Here is a 17789-nt window from a genome sequence, read left to right as displayed (position 1 = left end):
TCAGGACCAAAGGGGCTACCTGATAACATGGGGCAATAAAACCTTCTCAGATGCCCTAAGGGAAGCCCCCTATTCTGCCTGGGGCACCAGCAAATGTGGGGAGGAATTTGCTAATTTTCACCCAACAGACCCTTCTGCCAGGACTCTTGATCCTCTGTCCTGGAGGAGAGGGAGAGGTGGGTAAACGGCCTCCCTGAAAAACCCAGGGAGTCCAAACAGACTGTGGGCTCAGCTCTCTGCCTCTCTGCTGAGCCACCAGCCTGGCCTGCCCAGGTGTATTCTCTCCATTCAACCATGTAACCTCGCTGTCCCCCAGTGTGAGTGACTGGGCGCTCTCTGTCCCTTCTGTCCTGGCAGATGCCCTATCCCCAATAAAGCCTTATCACTCTCCTCTCTGTTTCACGCCTGAATTCTTTCTTGCATAAAGACAAGAATCCCATGGCTTCCTCAGCCTTCCCTCCCCTCTGGTAACATTTCAATTAGGCTCCACCCTATTCCAGTAGGACCTTATCTGACTCCTGATGACATCTACAAAGATTCTGTTTTCAAATAGGAGTACATTCATGCTACCAGAACAAAATTAGGCCTGGACTGCTCAAAGCTGGACAGTCGATACCCTCCAGAGCAGGGTTGGTACAAGAAAATAACATTTTTTTTCAAAGATTTATTTATTTGAAAGAGTTACACAGAGAGAGAAGGTGAAAGAGAGAGAGGTCTTCCATCCACTGGTTCACTACTCAGATAGCTGCAACAGCTGGAGCTGTGCCAATCCAAAGCCTGGAGCCAGGATCTTCCTCTGGGTCTCCCATGTGGGTGCAGGGGCCCAAGGATTTGGACCATCTTCTACTGCTTTCCCAGGCCATAGCAGAGAGCTGGATTGGAAGTGGAGCAGCCAGGCCTCAAACCGGAACCCATATGGGATGCCGGCACTGCAGGCAGCAGCTTTACCCCCAAGCCACAGTGCAGGCCCTGGAGATAACATGTTTATTCAAGGGGCTACCCAGGGGAAGGCAGACTGCAGTCCCAAACATGCTCTTCCCCACTTGCAAGTTACCAAGAGGTCCTTCTAAAGAAGAAAATGGGAGTTGGGGGAAGTGGTCAAACAAGTTTTTAGGGTTGAGTAAAGGTCCTTGATATGCAATTGGATAGCAATCAGTGATTGTACATTCCTCCCTTATCTGGGGTCTGCTATTTGGTCACCTCCCTATAGCTACAAGATTAACAGTTAGCTTTTGTTCATTGGAAAGTAAAACGGAGAGGGAGTATTTTTCTTTTGCTTTGCAGTTGCAAGTATGTGGCTAGTCCCAAGGCTGCAATGTAAAAGCGATGTAGGCCTGGTACCTTAATTTTCAATTTGGGTTCTTGCCCTTCACAGAGATGAGTATTCTAAGTGGAGGCATATAAAGATGCACAAAGTGAGAATAGGGTTTATTTAAAAGATGAAAAAATGAACATATATTTGTTACTGGAGAAATTGCAGGGTTCTTGTCTTCACGCAAGAAAGAATTCAGGCGTGAGACAGAGAGTAGTGGGAGGTAAAATAGCAAGGTTTATTAGAGAAGGGACATCCGTAAGGATGGATGGGCACCTCTCCAGACAGAGCCTGAGAGACTGGGGGGGGGGGGTAGTGAGGTTACATGGTTGAGTGGAGAGATTACACCTGGCCAGGCAGGCGGGCAGCTCAGCAGAGAGGCAGAGGGCTGAGCAGGTAGTCCCGTTGAGGCTGGAGGTTTTTAAGGAAATGGATCTTTGTCTTCACACATCTCCTCCTGAAACAAAGGATTTTATGGATGTAAATATTAAGAAGCTCCTATCTGAGTTTTCCCTTGAAGGTATCAGACAGGAGGGAGCCTAGCTGGCGCCATCCTGGGTTCAGAGGAAGGGTGAGCAGGACCCCCTAGAGAATGGGGATCAGAGCAGGGTGTTTGAGATGCAGAGACTGGGCTGCACCTGGGAGATTGTGGAAGATTTGTCAGGCAGAAGGGGCGGGGACCTCCACTTGGCACGTTATCAGGTAGAAGGGGGCAGAGCAGGATGCGAACACTGGGCTGCCCCTGAAACACTGTCAGGATGACTTTGAGATGCAGATGCATATGCTGGACATAGATGTCTTCTCTTTAGGCCTTTATGTCACACACACATAAGCTCATAACTGACTTCCTGCCTAACACATTCACAAGTGAGTGTGGGGCACCCCCCATGTAGAAATACTTGTCTAGAGTCGGCTAGAGCTTTGCCCAGGACAGAGAGAAAAAAAGGCTGAGCAGTACCCCAGCAACAGTCACGGCATCTCCTCCTTCCTGGTTCCAGATGAGACCCAGGTGCATCCTGGAAAGGAGGGTGTTTTAGATTGACAGGTAAAGATAACGTTCTATTGAAGGGCTAGCAGGAATTCCAGCTCACTTTGGCCTCACTGGCTGCCTGCCTGTTCACACGAACTCAAAAAGATGGTGTACAGCCCAGCTACATTCACATGATGGGGGAGGACTTCAACAAATCTTTTTGGAAGACACAATTCAGTCACAACACCCTCCCAGCTAACTGTTCTGTTCATTCTTTCTTAAAAGTTTATTTTCCTTTATTTGCAAGGCAAAGAGACAGACAGAGGAGGTGTTCTAACCTGCTGGTTTACTCCCCATATACTGACAACAGCCGGGGATAGCTAGGCCAAACCAAGGGCCAGGAACACCATCTGAGTCTCCCACATGGGTGGCAGGAAACCAAGTTCTCGAGCCATCATCTGCTGCCTCTAAGGGCACACATTAGCAGGAAGCTGGAATGGAAATGGAGCTGGGACTCAAATGAGGGCACACGAACATGAAATGCAGCTTCCCAAGAGGCACCTTAACTGCTGCGCCAAATGCCTACACCCCCTTTATTTATTCTAACATACTTTCCCTCCAGATAATCACCTTAGCCCTGCCTCTTGGAAACCAAACAAGGGTTTTCTCAGGAATTCACCTGGTCAGAAAATACCTCTTCAGAATGTACCCTAATGTGGATCCCTGTGACCCAGGAAAATTGTGCACCCCATTAGGCTAATGTAGGTCCTGCAAGTGGGAAACCCCAGAATATTTGGTAGTTGTTTGTTGGATTTGATGTCCAAACTATATAAATGATCCATATATAAAAATAGGCAGGAAAATAACAGCTTGAATAGATTGAAAAAGAGAGTTTAAAATCAGAAAACCTGGGCCGGCGCCGTGGCTCACTAGGCTAATCCTCCGCCTGCAGTGCCGGCACACCGGGTTCTAGTCCCAGTTGGGGCGCCAGATTCTGTCCCGGTTGCCCCTCTTCCAGGCCAGCTCTCTGCTGTGGCCAGGGAGTGCAGTGGAGGATGGCCCAAGTGCTTGGGCCCTGCACCCCATGGGAGACCAGGAGAAGTACCTGGCTCCTGCCATCAGATCAGCGCGGTGCCCCGGCCGCGGCAGCCATTGGAGGGTGAACCAACGGCAAAAGGAAGACCTTTCTCTCTGTCTCTCTCTCTCTCTCACTGTCCACTCTGCCTGTCAAAAAATCTTAAAAAAAAAAAAAAATCAGAAAACCTGAGTTCTAATTCCAGTAGTGAAAATCCAGGACTGCAACCGAGCCCACCCCCACCCCATCTTCTCTCCAGGCAAGCTCAGTCCCCTCTGCCACGTGTTTAGTCTGTGTGTACACACTGGCATTTGGTCGACCTCTGTGAGTTTATTTTCTTTGAATAAATCCAGTCTGGCTGTGAGTCCACATCCTGTCTTCTCTCTGTTCTGCACCCCTTTTTCTTGTATTTGGTGCCCCATGTGAGGGGGGTATCCATGAGGGAAGAGCAAGAGTGGAAGAAGGGAAAGTCAAGGGTTCAAGAGGAGGCTTCAAGCCTTTCTCCTGCTCCAGGGCTTGGAATGAGGAAAGATGACCTTGGCGGAGGACAGAGGCTTAGATGTAGAGGAATCAGGAGGATCTGCCAGAGAGGAAATACCAGATGGAGGCTGGGGGGACCCTGGGACGGGAAGGGAAGAGGGTCAGTATCACAGACAGGAAGGGATGACAGAGAGAAGCGAGGGGTGGAGGGCCTACCGGGAGGTTTTCTTCCCAGGGGAGAACAGGACAGAGAGTCCGGGGGAGAAGAGGGTGGAGGGGCAGCAAATGCCCCTGCTGCCCCTGCTGAGATGGAAGAGGAGGTTCTGGGGGCAGGGATGGGTGAAATGAAGAGCTGTGTTCCTGAGACTCTGGCTTCTCAGGTGGAGGGGGAGAAAGGAGAGGTAGGGAGGTGCAAGATTTAAGGAGAGACTCCAGGTCTTCTTTCTCCATGAGAACTTGGAGTGAGGAAAGTTGATCCCAAAGGAGGAAAAGGCTTGGAACAGGGGATCTGTTACCGGTGAATGGCAGGGTTCTTGTCTTCGCACAAGAAAGCATTCAGCATGAGACAGAGAGTAGTGGAAAGTAAAATAGCAAGGCTTATTAGGGTAGGGACATCTGTAACAACGGATGGGCACCTATCCAGACAGAACCTGAGAGAGAGTGCCCAGTCACTCGGACTGGGGGAGAACGGGGTTATATGGTTGAGTGGAGAGAGTACACCTGGCCAGGCCAGGCAGCCGGCTTAGCATAGCGGCAGAGGGCTGAGCACGCAGTCCGGTTGAGGCTGGGGGTTTTTAAGGAGATGGGTCTTTCTTCCCCACCTCTGTTCCTCTTGGAACAAAGGGCTTTTTGGATGTAAATAGAAAAACTCCTATCTGAGTTTTCCCTCTGAAGTTATCAGACAGGGGGAAGCTTGACTGGCATTGCCCCACCTTAAAGGAGCCTTAGAGGAAGGATGGTTATCAGGTAGAAGGGGCTGGGTGCTTTTGAAGTGCAGATACTGGGCTGCACCTGGAAGATTATCAGGCAGAAGGGGCGGGGACCCCCACCTGGCAGGTTATCAGTAGAAGGAGCAGGGCAGGATGTAGATACTGGGCTGCCCCTGAAACTTTATTGGGATGACTTTGAGATGCATATGTTGGACCCAAATGTCTCCTTAGGCCTTTGTCACACACACATAAGTTCATACCTGACTTCCTACCTAAAAGATCTCTGACCATTTGCCATTTCTCTGTGTAAAGTTATCAAAATCTTAGAGAATTTTGGGACAAAAAATGCCAAACTAGTGCAGAGCTGGATTAGCTGCCTCTGCTTTATCTCCCCCTCCAGGCTAGCTTGTGCAAGTCTTTGAAGAGGCAGCCAGAGCCATTAGGCAAGAAAAAAGAAAACAAAGGGATACAAATTGGAAAAGAGGAAGTCCGACTATCTTTTTTTGCAGATGACATGATCCTATATATAGGGGATGCAAAAGACTCCACTGAGAGACTACTGTAAAAAGTTTGGTAAAGTTGCAGGATATAAAATCAGCATGGAAAAATCACTAGCCTTTGTATACACAGACAATGCCATGGCTGAAAAAGAACTTTTAAGATCAGTCCTGTTCACAATAGCTCCAAAAAGAATCAAATACATTGGAATAAATTTAACCAAGGATATCAAAGATCTCTATGATGAAAATTATAAAAGACTAAAGAAAGAAATAGAAGAGGACATTTAAAAATGGAAAAATCTTCCATGTTCATGGACTGAAGAATCAACATCATCAAAATGTCCACACTACCAAAGGCAATTTACAGAGTCAGTGGGATCCCAATCAAAATACCAATGACATTCTTCTCAGATCTAGAGAAAACTATGCTGAAATTCATATGCAAACACAAGAGACCCCAATAGCTAAAGCAATGTTATACAACAAAAGAGCCAGCGGCACCACAATATCAGATTTCAAGACATACTACAGGGCAGTTATAATCAAAACAGCCTGATATCGGAACAAAAACAGACTTGTAGACCAATGGAACTGAACAGAACTGCCAGAAATCAATCTATGCATCTATAGCAAACTTATCTTTGACCAAGGAGCTAAAATCAATCCCTGGAGCAAGGACAGTCTATACAACAAATGGTGCTGGAGAAACTGGATCTCCACATGCAGAAAAATGAAACTATCTTACACCTTACACAAAAATCCACTCCAAATGGATTAGAGACCTAAATCTATGACCCAAGACCATCAAATCATTAGAGAACCTTGGAGAAACTCTACAAGACATTCACATAGGCAAAGACTTCTTAGGAAAGACTCCAGAAGCACAGGCAATCAAAGACAAAATTGACAAATGAAATTACATCAAGCTAGGATGTTTCTGACTGCAAAAGAAACACCCAGCAAAGTGAAGAAACAACTGATAGTATGGGAGAAAAAATTTGCAAACTACACAACTGATAAAGGGTTGACATCCAGAGTGCCTAAAGAGCTCAAGAAATTCAACAGCAACAAAACAAACAATTCAGTGAAGAAATGGACGCAGGACTTAAGCAGGCATTTTTCAAGAGAAGAAATTCAAATGGCCAACAGATACTTGCCAAAATGCTCAGGATCACTAGCCATCAGGGAAATGCAAGTCAAAACCACAATGAGGTTTCACTTCATGCCAGTTAGGATAGCTTTCATACAGAAATCAACAAATGACAAATGCTGGCAAGGATGTGGGGGAAAAGGTACCCCCGTCTACTGTTGGTGGGAATGTAAACTGGTACAGCCACTGTGGATAACAGTATGGAGATACCTCGGAAATCTGAATATAGACCTGTCACATGACCCTACATTCATTCCTGGGAATTTACCCAAGAGAAATGAAATCAGCAAATAAAAGAGTTATCTGTACCCCCATATTTTCTGCAGCTCAATTTATAATAGCTAAGACATTGAATCAACCCAGATGTCCATCAACTGTTAACTGGATAAAGAAATTATGATATATATACACTATGGAGTACTACACTTAGCTGTAAAAAAAAAAATCTTCTCTTTTGCAACAAGATGGTCACAACCGGAAACCCTTATAGTTACTGAAAAAAGCCTGTCCCAAAAAGATGTTTTCTCTGATCTGATGCAATTAATAGAATACCTGAAATGTAATGTTTGGGAGTGAAATAGATATTGTGAGAACAGATCATTGCTCGTAGTGCTTGTCTCTTCCATTGAGGAACAACCTTTTGTTTTGTTTCGTCTGGTTTTGTTTTGTTTTTCTCTTCATACCGTTTGATGAACTACTTTACTTAGAATAGGGTTAACTAGGATCACTAAGTATACTGAAAATAGATCATTGTAAAAATTAAGAACGGGAATCTGAGAGGGAGGAGGAGGAAGGGTTGGAATGTGGGTGAGAAAGAGGGTAGGGGAACAAGTGCCACTGTGTTCCTAAATCTGTATATGTGAAATATATAAAACTTGCATAACTTAAAATTTTAAAAAATGAACCTAAAAATTTAATTAAAACAATAAAAGGCATTTACAACTCATGAAAAAAAAAAAGGCAGGCCAAAGGGAGTTGAAATTTGGAACCCATGGATTAAACAAAATATTGTCTGAGGGAAGAGGGTCCTTTCACAGGGCATCCCCGGAAAAGAGTCACCCAACCAAGACCCTAAGCTCTGAGTCCTTTAGAGGAGAGAGTGAGAGAAACTGACCAAACACCCCAGGTCCTACGAGGAGGAATGAACCAGCCTGATCCAATATCCCAGGCCCTAAAAGGGGGGTGAACCAGTCACAAGCATTGCTCCTGTGCACCTGAGGCAACAGAGACCTCTCTTTCCAATCTGATGGGTTGAGATTTAGGTACTACGTGGCATGCAGTGATGAGATCTGGAGAAAGCTCTGCCTGGAAAATGAGGAAGTGCAAGTGGGAGTGAGAACATATTCTGGAGAGGTGTCTCCCAGCGCCGCCCAGGTCAGAAGGGAAAAAGGAGATTGTAGGAAAGAGAAGGTAGGGGTGAGCAAAGACAGTAAAAAGCAGAAGGAGTTCAGAAAGGAGAAAGTTTGGAGGAAGGTTCGGGGTGGGGGGGTCACGGCTGTCACCCAGAAAATGCAGGAGTCTCTGGTTTGGGCAAGATGAGGGTCCCTTGCTCCCCTCCTCACACAAGGCACCAAATGTAAGAGAAAGGTGTGCAGAACAGAGAGGAGACAGAATACAAACACACAATCAGACTGTGTTTATTCAAAGAAAATAAATCCACAGGGGTGAGTACCCAACTGCCAGCGTGCACACAGACTGAAGATGTGGCAGAGGGCCCAGACCCCAGCAGGCTGGGCCTTTTTATATCTTAGGTGGGGTATGGGTGGTAGCTGGGGGCAGTAGGTGAGGTGAGCTTCTCCACACAGGTTCTTCAAGCAGTCTTCAAGTGGTTGCAAGTGAGACACAGGTGCATCCAAGTCAATAGTTAAAGAGACAGACCTATGTTCCAGGATGCAAGAATTCCAGTTCATCTAGGAAATTGGAGATGACCCCCTAAAATTTATACAAAAATGTGGCCCTTTAGAGTTCCCCAGAAGTGCTATCTGGGGTGCCACATATGCTACCAGAATTTGGGGTGCCATATGATACCACTATCTGCTTATTAATAAATCCCCAATATTAATAAGCCCAAGAGGGTTCTTGCCTAATATTAAGAGAAGAATTCTAAATACTGGCAAAGATAAATGAGGCAGCATGGTACATTTTAAGCTTTTTTTTTAGTGTGAAAGATGCATAGGAGAAGCTTTATTTAAGAGGGAGAGGTAAATCTGGATTCATACTGAGCACCAGGAACCAGCCACGTGGAGGAGTATCTAGGCCAGGAAGCCTAGGGTGGGTGGCCAGAAGGCCACACGCCCTGGGGGCGCAAGGCTAACTCCAGCCCCCTCCTGGCAAGCGGCCAGGGAAGAAAAGTGCGGACACACTGGACACACCGTGTCCCAGGCTTTTAACCCACTTCCAAAGGGGTTGGCTGAGTCTTCATTCATCTCAGGGCCTCCGTGTGGCTGTGAATTTGCTGACTTTCACAAGCTGACTTCTTGAATGTTTTGGCATGAAATTTATGGTATTCCTTATGCAGTGGTTTGATCAATAAGTGTAGGACCCCAAAAGCGGTGTCCTCTTGTGACGACCCCAGAAACACAGACTCCAGACCAGACGATGCAATAGAACAGGAGGTAATTTTATTTCATTTGCGCAAATGGGCCCTCTACTGCTGCAAGCAGCGAGCAAGAGAGAGGAGCCCCCAGCAGCTATCTCACACAGCTTTTAAGGGGCAAAACCACAAAATTAACATACCATAGGGTGGCGTAAGTTTATTGGGTAACTACAAGGGGAGGAGGTCGTCGAGGAGGAGGAGAAACGGGGGGCTACCTGCCCTACGTGTCTAAGCTTGGACAAGGGGAGGGGGTCCTTGAAGAGCAGAAAGGGGTGGCTACGTGCCCTACGTGCCTCACGGTTTCTTTGTTAAGCTTGAACAAGCACAGGGGAGGGGGCTTATGTGCGTACCAGGATGTTCTGTCGCCCTTATCTCTGGGTAGTAGCTATCTGCTTTCTCTGTGAACTTAGTTTACTCCCCATTTCCCAGGACTGTTTTATTAAGGCCATTTTTTATGGCGGCTCTTGGCTCCTTTCATAAGTATGTTCTATTTGCATGAATAATTTTAGAAGTATTGATTGGCTGGTGGGCACCCAGGTGTGGCCAAGTTGGGGCATGAACTCACACAGGGGCATGGTGAAGGTATCAGGTCTTCCAGCTCACAAACCTAATTGATTTTAACCTGTATGCCTGCCCACTTCACCTACACCTAACTTACTGCCTAGTTGTACCATATTACCATCAAGTCCCGGTGTTCCCTGGTCTCCCAGCCTCCCTTGCTTAGCTTAAAGTTTCCTTGCCCTGCTTTTATGATTTCAAGTCAGCCTCTTATTAGACTTGCTCACTGAATGCAGGCAGTGGTATGGCTGACCTTACAGGGTCCCTAAATACACATTCACGAGGTCATTTACACCCCCTATAGATAACATCTTGATTTGGGGTCTTGTCTTGAGTAGTTTCTTTTCCAGATTTCAGCACTTTGCACATGGTGCAGAAAATGCTGGTGTGGGCCAGAGGTTCCCTTTGTTTCCACATGGGATCTACTGTCAAACAGTGCTTTTGTGCGCTCAGCTTTGTAGAGTGATTACGACAAAGAGGAGTTTCTAAGGACCACTCTCTTACCAGTACTTCAGCCCTAATTAATGGATATTTACCAACCATTCCTCTATCTGTCCCTGTGCTGATTTCTTGAGATTTCAAAGAAATTTCTCCAGTGCTTCTGGCTTGAAGGGGGTTGCCATCTAATTGGAGAGGCAAGATATGACTGTGTAAACTAATATAATGAAGAATGTAGTTAAACACAAAATGCCACCTAAAATCAAGAAAACAATGATCAGGGGATGCAAAATACCCTTTGCCTGCAGAGGCCCTGGCAAGGAACAGAAACAGCAGAGCAGCCCCATGTGAGGGAGGAGAGCCCGGGATGGAGGCGGGGTGTGGTAGAGGTCATCTCCTGAAACAAGGACCACAAATTCCATCTGCAGGAAAAGGGATCAATATGGCCATGGCTCTGTGATTATTTGAGAACAGCTAGATGTTCTGATATTTATGTGAAAGTTATCAATCCTAATATTTATAGGAAAATTCTAGGAAGTTATTAAAAATTGTGTCTACACACACACACACACACACACGAAGACTGGTATGCAAACCCACAGAAAAAATCCCAGAGGCAAACTGTCTCACAGAGATGAATGGAAAGAAGACATTGGCAGTTACTACTCCATGCTATTTTGGTTTTGGGTGAGTCACACATGCTGGGTAGTGAATTCCCCAGGCTTTCAAATTTAAATGGGAGTAGATTGGGCAAGCATTCATTTTCCCATGGAGTGAAGAGAACCCATTGTGTTACGATTAGCTCATGCTTGACCCACCTCAGGAATGCTTCCAGAGTGACAGAATATTCATTTCCCAGAGAAGTCTCCAAGGTGTGTGAAGTTTTGCTCGGCAAGCTTACAAAAGATTCCTGGTCTCCCTTCTTGCAGATGGGCTGTCATTATGACTCCAGCTGCACTTGGATAATGACGCCCACCTTTTCATTCTGAACATAGAATAAGAGAATAATTAATAGAGCCTAATCACACCATGAGAATATCTTGTTTCAAAAAAATCTTCAGGATGATTCCATAATTCAATGCTACACATGCATGTGGAACAAAACTTTTAGACTAGAACTTAAGCTTAATACAAGTCATAAAATGTCATTTCCCCTCAACTTGTAATGACTCGATAAACACATAGATTTTAACGTCAGACTACTTCTAAAATTATTCATGCAAATAGAACATACTTATTGATCAAACCACTGCATAAGGAATACCATAAATTTCATGCCAAAACATTCAAGAAGTCAGCTTGTGAAAGTCAGCAAATTCACAGCCACACGGAGGCCCTGAGCTGAATGAAGACTCAGTGCCCAGGCACAGTGCGCATTTGTAGTGATAAACACTGACTAGGAGCTTTTCCTCCTCTGATTTATTGACCGGAAGTGGCCTCAGATGAGAGATCAGGGATGTGAGAAAGACAGGTCACAGATTTGGGATTCTTGATTGTGTCAGGCAACTGGGCATTCTTTCTATTCATGTATCAGATTGCAAAAACTGAGATCTTTGTGGAAACAGTTAATAAATTATAACTTTAAGGAAAATTTAGGCTTACCATCCTCAATTCACATCTTTTTTTTTTTTTTTTTTTTTTTTTGGAGAGACAGAGAGAAAGGTCTTCCCTACATTGGTTCACCCCCCAAATGGCCGCCACAGCAGGCACACTGCGCTGATCCAAAGCCAGGAGCCAGGTGCTTCCTCCTGGTCTCCCATGTGGGTGCAGGGCCCAAACACTTGGGCCATCTTCCACTGCCTTCCTGGGCCACAGCAGAGAGCTGGACTGGAAGAGGAGCAACCGGGACAGAACTGGTGCCCCAACTGGGACTAGAACCCGGTGTGCTGGCACCGCAGGCGGAGGATTAGCCAAGTGAACCGCGGTGCTGGCCCAATTCACATCTTAATTGCCTCCTCATAAGAATTTTTTACACAAAGAAAATAATTAAATATCAAACCCTAAAGAGAAACTTAACAAAGCAATTGGCCTAATGAGAAAATATGGAGGATCCCTTTCATTGGGGAAAAAAACATCTTGTTTTCAGAAAGCAGATTGCTTGGAGCCAGCTCTGTGACACAAGGGGTTAAGCCATGGTTTGTGACCCCCAGTATCCTGTACCAGTGTGCCAGTTTGAGTCCCAGCTGCTCCACTTCTGATCTAGCTCCCTGTTGATGTGTCTGGAAAGGCAGAAGATAGGGGCTGGCGTCGTGGCACAGCAGGTTAAGCCACAACCTACAATGCTAGAATCCCATATGAGTACCTGAAGAGCCACTCCCCTCCGTCCCAGATGAAGTAACCTTTGTCCTACTTAGTGAGTTAATTCTTAGACGTAACCTTTGCCCCACTTAGTGTGCTAGTTCCTAGAAAGAGCCCTAGGCACCAGCTGTCACTTGAGATGTGGTTCCCAGCAGGAACCCCGCCTCGACGCTTTGTGATAGCTCCCAGTTGCAGAGCACCTTCTGGAAAGCAGCAGATGTCCCACCCTAAAGTCTTACAGCGACTCCTGCGATAGCCAGAAAAATTTCCCTCCACTAACCCCCTCATTTAAATCCTCCAATCAGTGTGTGAATCGTGTGTGTATCATTTAAACCCTCCAATTAGCGTGTAAATTGTGTGTATTAAGTAAATTATGTGTTTTTTCCCTTTAAAAATGCTCGTTAACAACTGTTCGGGGCTTCTTCTTTGGATGGCTTTGTGCTGTCGAGAGGCCCGTCTGCGCAGACGTTGAATAAATCCTCTTGCGTGTTGCATCTACTGGTTTGGAATCTGAGTCTTTGGGGTGCACATCTCGACGTGTCGGGGTCCTGGTTCAGGAACCCAACATACCTATGTGAGTCCTGGCCATTCAACTTCTGAGTCAGCTCCCTGCTAATACTCCTGGGAAAACAACAAAAGATGGCTTAAGTACTTGGGCCCCTGTCATCCACATGGGAGACCCAGATGGAGTTCTGGGATGCTGGCTTTGACCTGGCCCAGCTCTGCACCCTAACAGTCATTTGTGAAGCGATCCAACAGATGGTGTTATGCCCGGTTCAGTCATCCCCAAAGACCACCAAGGAGCCGATACCGCTGTAAAGCACGTGTGAGTTTTATTGCAGGTCCGGGCCTGGTCTTTCAATCAATACCGATGCAGCGGGTCTGAATTGAGAGCCCCCGACCCTTCAGTTAACAGGGTTTTCAGAGACATTCTATACATCATGGTACCATTTAGCAAATCATCTCATCCCACGGGAAATTCAAAGGACATCTCCTAGAATTGATTAGTGCATCCAGTGGCGGGAACGGACCTACTAAAGGTGGTTGGATGGCTTTGGGGTTGATGCCTTTTGAATCGATTGGCCGAAGCATAGGGTCCGAGCTGCTGGGGTGTACCTGTCGAACTGCAGGGTCTCGGGTAGCTATCAATCACCTTATCTGCCCTGAGGAGACACCAGGAATTCTAGGTATTTCTCTGTTATCTGTTAATCGGCTGTTGCTAGGAGAGTTTATCACAAGGGGAGTTCATGTATTTACTTTTAGGAGCTTCTGGCTCAGGGTTCAGGGCCTGATCAGGCCCAAGTTACAAGATGGAGGCCTAATTAAAAGAGTTACACCTTGATCCAGGCTCAGGTCTTACAGTGGCAGATCTCTCTCTCTCTCACTCTCTCTTTCTCCCTTCCTCCCTCCCTCCCTTTCTCTGTAACTCTGCCTTTCAAATAAATAATAAATATAATAAATATTTAATTTTAAAAAGAAAGGCAGTGGATAATGGTCCAAATGTTTGAGCCCCTGGCACATAGATAGGATGTAGTTCTGTTACCCAAGAAGCAAAGGGTCCTTGTCTTTGCGCAAGAAAGAATTCAGGCATGAGACAGAGAGTAGTGGAAAGCAAAGTAGCAAGGTTTATTAGGGTAGGGACACCTACCTAACAGATGGGCACCTCTCCAGACAGGACCTGAGAGAGAATGCACAGTTCACATTTAGGCTGAGGTTTTTAAGGGGATGGGTCTTGCCTTCCCTCCCCTTCTCCTTCTTCTCCTCCTGGAACAAAGGACTTGTTGGATGTAAACACAAAAAATTTCTTTCTGAGTTTTTCCCATTGAAATTACTAGACAGGGGATGCCTGGCTGGCATCGCCCCAGTTAGAGGAAGGATGCTCATCAGGCCAGGTAGAAAAGGCAGGACCCCCTGGAAGGTCAGGATTTGGGCAGGACGTTTGAAGCACAGCTACTGGGCTGCACCTGGAAGGTTACTGGAATGACTTTGAGATGCAGATGCTGGACCTGGATGTCAATGTCTTAGACCTTTGTCACACACACATAAGCTCATTTCTGACTTCCTACCTAACAGTTTCTGGCCCCTGACTTCAGCCTGGATTCTCCTTGGCCATTGTGGCCATTTGGAGAGTGAACCAGTAGATGAAAAATCTCTTTCTCTCTCTGTCTCTCCCTCTATCTCTGTCACTCTGCCTTTGAAATAAATAAAATAAACCTTTGAAAAAAAAGAATTCAAAGCAGAGGCATGCATATATGGTGCACAGTGAGTAGGATTTATTTTAAAAGAGAAAAGGAGAGTGAACATACATTCATGTGTTATGTGGATGACCCCACATGGAGAGATACCCATCATGAATGGGCCAGAGGGCTGCCTATAAGGAGAGAGAGAGAGAGAGAGAAAGAGATCTTCCACCTGATGGTTCACTCCCCAATTGGCTGCAACGGCCGGAGCTATGCCTATCCAAAGCCAGGAGCCAGGAGTTTCTTCCAGATCTCCCACATGGGTGCAGAGGCCCAAGGACCTGGGCCATCTTCTGCTGCTTTGCCAGGCCATAGCAGAGAGCAGGATCGCAAGTGGAGCATCCAGGTCTCGAACTGGCGCCCATATGGGGATGCTGGCACTTCAGGCCAGGGCGTTAACCCGCTGTGCTACACTGCCAGCCCCAATTTCTGGGATTGTTATGGTGTCCCCACATGGAGTTGAACTTCCATGTAGCCATCATGGTGTCCCCTCCTTCCTGATCCCTGAAAGACATGGGTATATCCTGGGAAGGTGGGCATATTTAGATCACTAGGTAAGGGGATAAAGTTACAATGCAAGCACTTTAACTCATCTACCCATATGTAACTCCCTGCTTTGTTTCCCCATATCAAAAATACAAAAGTACTAGCATATGGTTTGAGATGGCTGAGAACAGACAACATACACACCGGATCAACTGTATGCTCATCGAAAGAGGCACACGGAACAGGCAGTTGAGCTTCAGGGAAACATGTGGCCACTTGTCCATTCAGGGGTACACCCAGAAAGTGAGAACCCCAAGCCTTTGACTTGGAATCCTCCGTGTCTCTATTCCCTCGCCTTCAGTGTCCCAGTCAAGGTTGCCACCACTCAGCTGCCTCACCCAAAGAGCTCTGCTCTGGAGAATCTAGTGTCCCAGGGCCACTTGAAAAATATATTTAAGGATCCAGTTTGCCCTTGGGGAAAACTACATATACTGATAAATGGAAAACTAATAGCTTGGAAGCAATGATTTAAGTTATGCCATGGCAAAATAAAATATTAGATATCCTGAGTATGGTTGATCATAAATGAATATTTCTTTGATCTTGGATGGATTACTGTTCATAACACAGGCCAGCAGAAATATGTAAAAGCTAAAATTGCTTGAATTGATCGATAGGGTACATTTTTAATATAAAATAGTTGTGCTCTGTAAGTCCCTACACAACATCTGGTACAGCATATGTTCCTAATTAACAAAGGGGATTTAAACCTTTCAGTCCTTGCTAAATAGCCCATTAAGCACAACTGGGGCCATTCCTTCGACTGGTACTGGGTTCCAGGCACATAGTTTGTTGCTTAGAGGACTACAACTAGTTAGGGTTGCGTATCTTCTCAAGTAGGAAGAGGGGACAGCTCTGGGGAATCTGAGGTGACCCAAGCAGACTTCTTCATCAGCCATGCCAGAACCATGTTGGCTAGAGTGTGTCCTGCTCCATTCTGAACTAGCACCTTCTGCACACCTGATAAAGGCCTTGGATTTGGCATGGGAAGTCCAAATGCTTGAATCTCCATTGGCCTCAAGCTTAGTTGGCTTGCAGAGCAAATAAAACAGGAAAAAGAAGCACACCTCAGTTCTTGTTTCGGAAGGAGCCCAGAACATCTAGATCAGAGACTTTATATGGCTGGTCTTTTGCACTGCTCAGTAATTCCATCAACAGCTTCACACATTTAAGAAGATGCCATTCTTATAGGTACTTTTATAATTTTCAATTTTTGTGCACATTTTTGTTTATAATTACATTGATCTTCAAAATGGCTATTATGAAAGCTTTTTGGTGGATGGTAATAAAATGCTTTACTAATGAAATCTGTATATTACAATTTTCTTGAAAATGAAAGTTAAGTGGTCCTCATATAACTGGTTCAATTTATGCTTCATTTTAAACAGGAGGAGTAAGTACAATAATATAAAGATTTTTATAATTTTTATTTATTTATTGAATTTTAAAGGCAAAGAAAGAGGGTATTAGAGTGCTGGCTAAACTTACCACTTCATACAATAGTTCATATCCTAGGCTACTTATTTACTATCTGTACTTAATTTACTTAGTTACTTAGTAACTATACTAAGTTTCTCTAAGTCCTTTGATTAGGACATGAATCACTACTTATTAACAAATATTCATTTACCACTAAAATTTTTCAAAGTAGTATTGCATAGACACACACTAGAGATTGCTAAATAATTACCCACTATTTTTATAGCAATTGCATAGTATGGAAATTTTATCAATATAAAAATAATTGCTTGGGGCCAGTGTTGTGGTGTGGGTTAAGCCACTACATGCAAGGCCAACTTCCATACAGTGACAGTTCATGCTTTTGCTGCTCCACTTCTGATTCAGTTCCCTGATAATGACCTGAGAAAGCAGCATAAGATGACCCAAATACATGGGCCCCTACACCCATGTGGGAGACCCACATAAAGCTCCTGGCTCCTGGTTTCAGCCAGGTCCAGCCTTGGCCATTGCACCCACCTGGGAGGTGAACCAGTGGATGGCAGACCTCTGTCTCTCCTAAGTAACTCTGCCTTCCAAATTAATAAATAGATTTTTATAAACTAAACAACACAAAAAAAAAAAACCCTGCTATTAAAATTTAGAACATAACAGGCATACTGTTTTCATCTATTTTTAGTTTTCTAATTTTTATTTTTAAATGATATCAGACTTAAAAATCCTACAAAAATGTCATAAAAACTTTCTGCAAGGCCGGCGCCGTGGCTCACTTGGTTAATCCTCCGCCTGCGGCACCGGTATCCCATATGGGTGCCAGGTTCTAGTCCGGTTGCTCCTCTTCCAGTCCAGCTCTCTGTTGTGGCCCGGGAGTGCAGTGGAGGATGGCCCAAGTGCTTGGGCCCCGCACCCGCATGGGAGACCAGGAGGAAGCACCTGGCTCCTGGCTTCAGATCGGCATGGTTCTGGCCTTAGCAGCCATTTGGGGGTGAACCAACAGAAGGAAGATCTTTCTCTCTGTCTCTCTCTCTCACTGTCTAACTCTATCTGTCAAAAAACAAAAACAAAACAAAACAAAAAACACAAAAAAACAACTTTCTGCATACACTGCCTCCAAATTTCCCCAATGTTAGGGAATACACAACTATCATACAATGGATGTGGGCTAGGCAGGAAGCTAGGTAGGTCCAGGAAGCTGCGGGTAGCTGCAAGCCACGACTCCACCCGAACCCCATGTGTCAT

This window comes from Oryctolagus cuniculus, chromosome 3 (genome assembly GCF_964237555.1).
Source record: "Oryctolagus cuniculus chromosome 3, mOryCun1.1, whole genome shotgun sequence".
In the NCBI taxonomy this organism is placed as follows: domain Eukaryota; kingdom Metazoa; phylum Chordata; class Mammalia; order Lagomorpha; family Leporidae; genus Oryctolagus; species Oryctolagus cuniculus.
Note: the sequence above shows the minus strand (reverse complement) of the source record.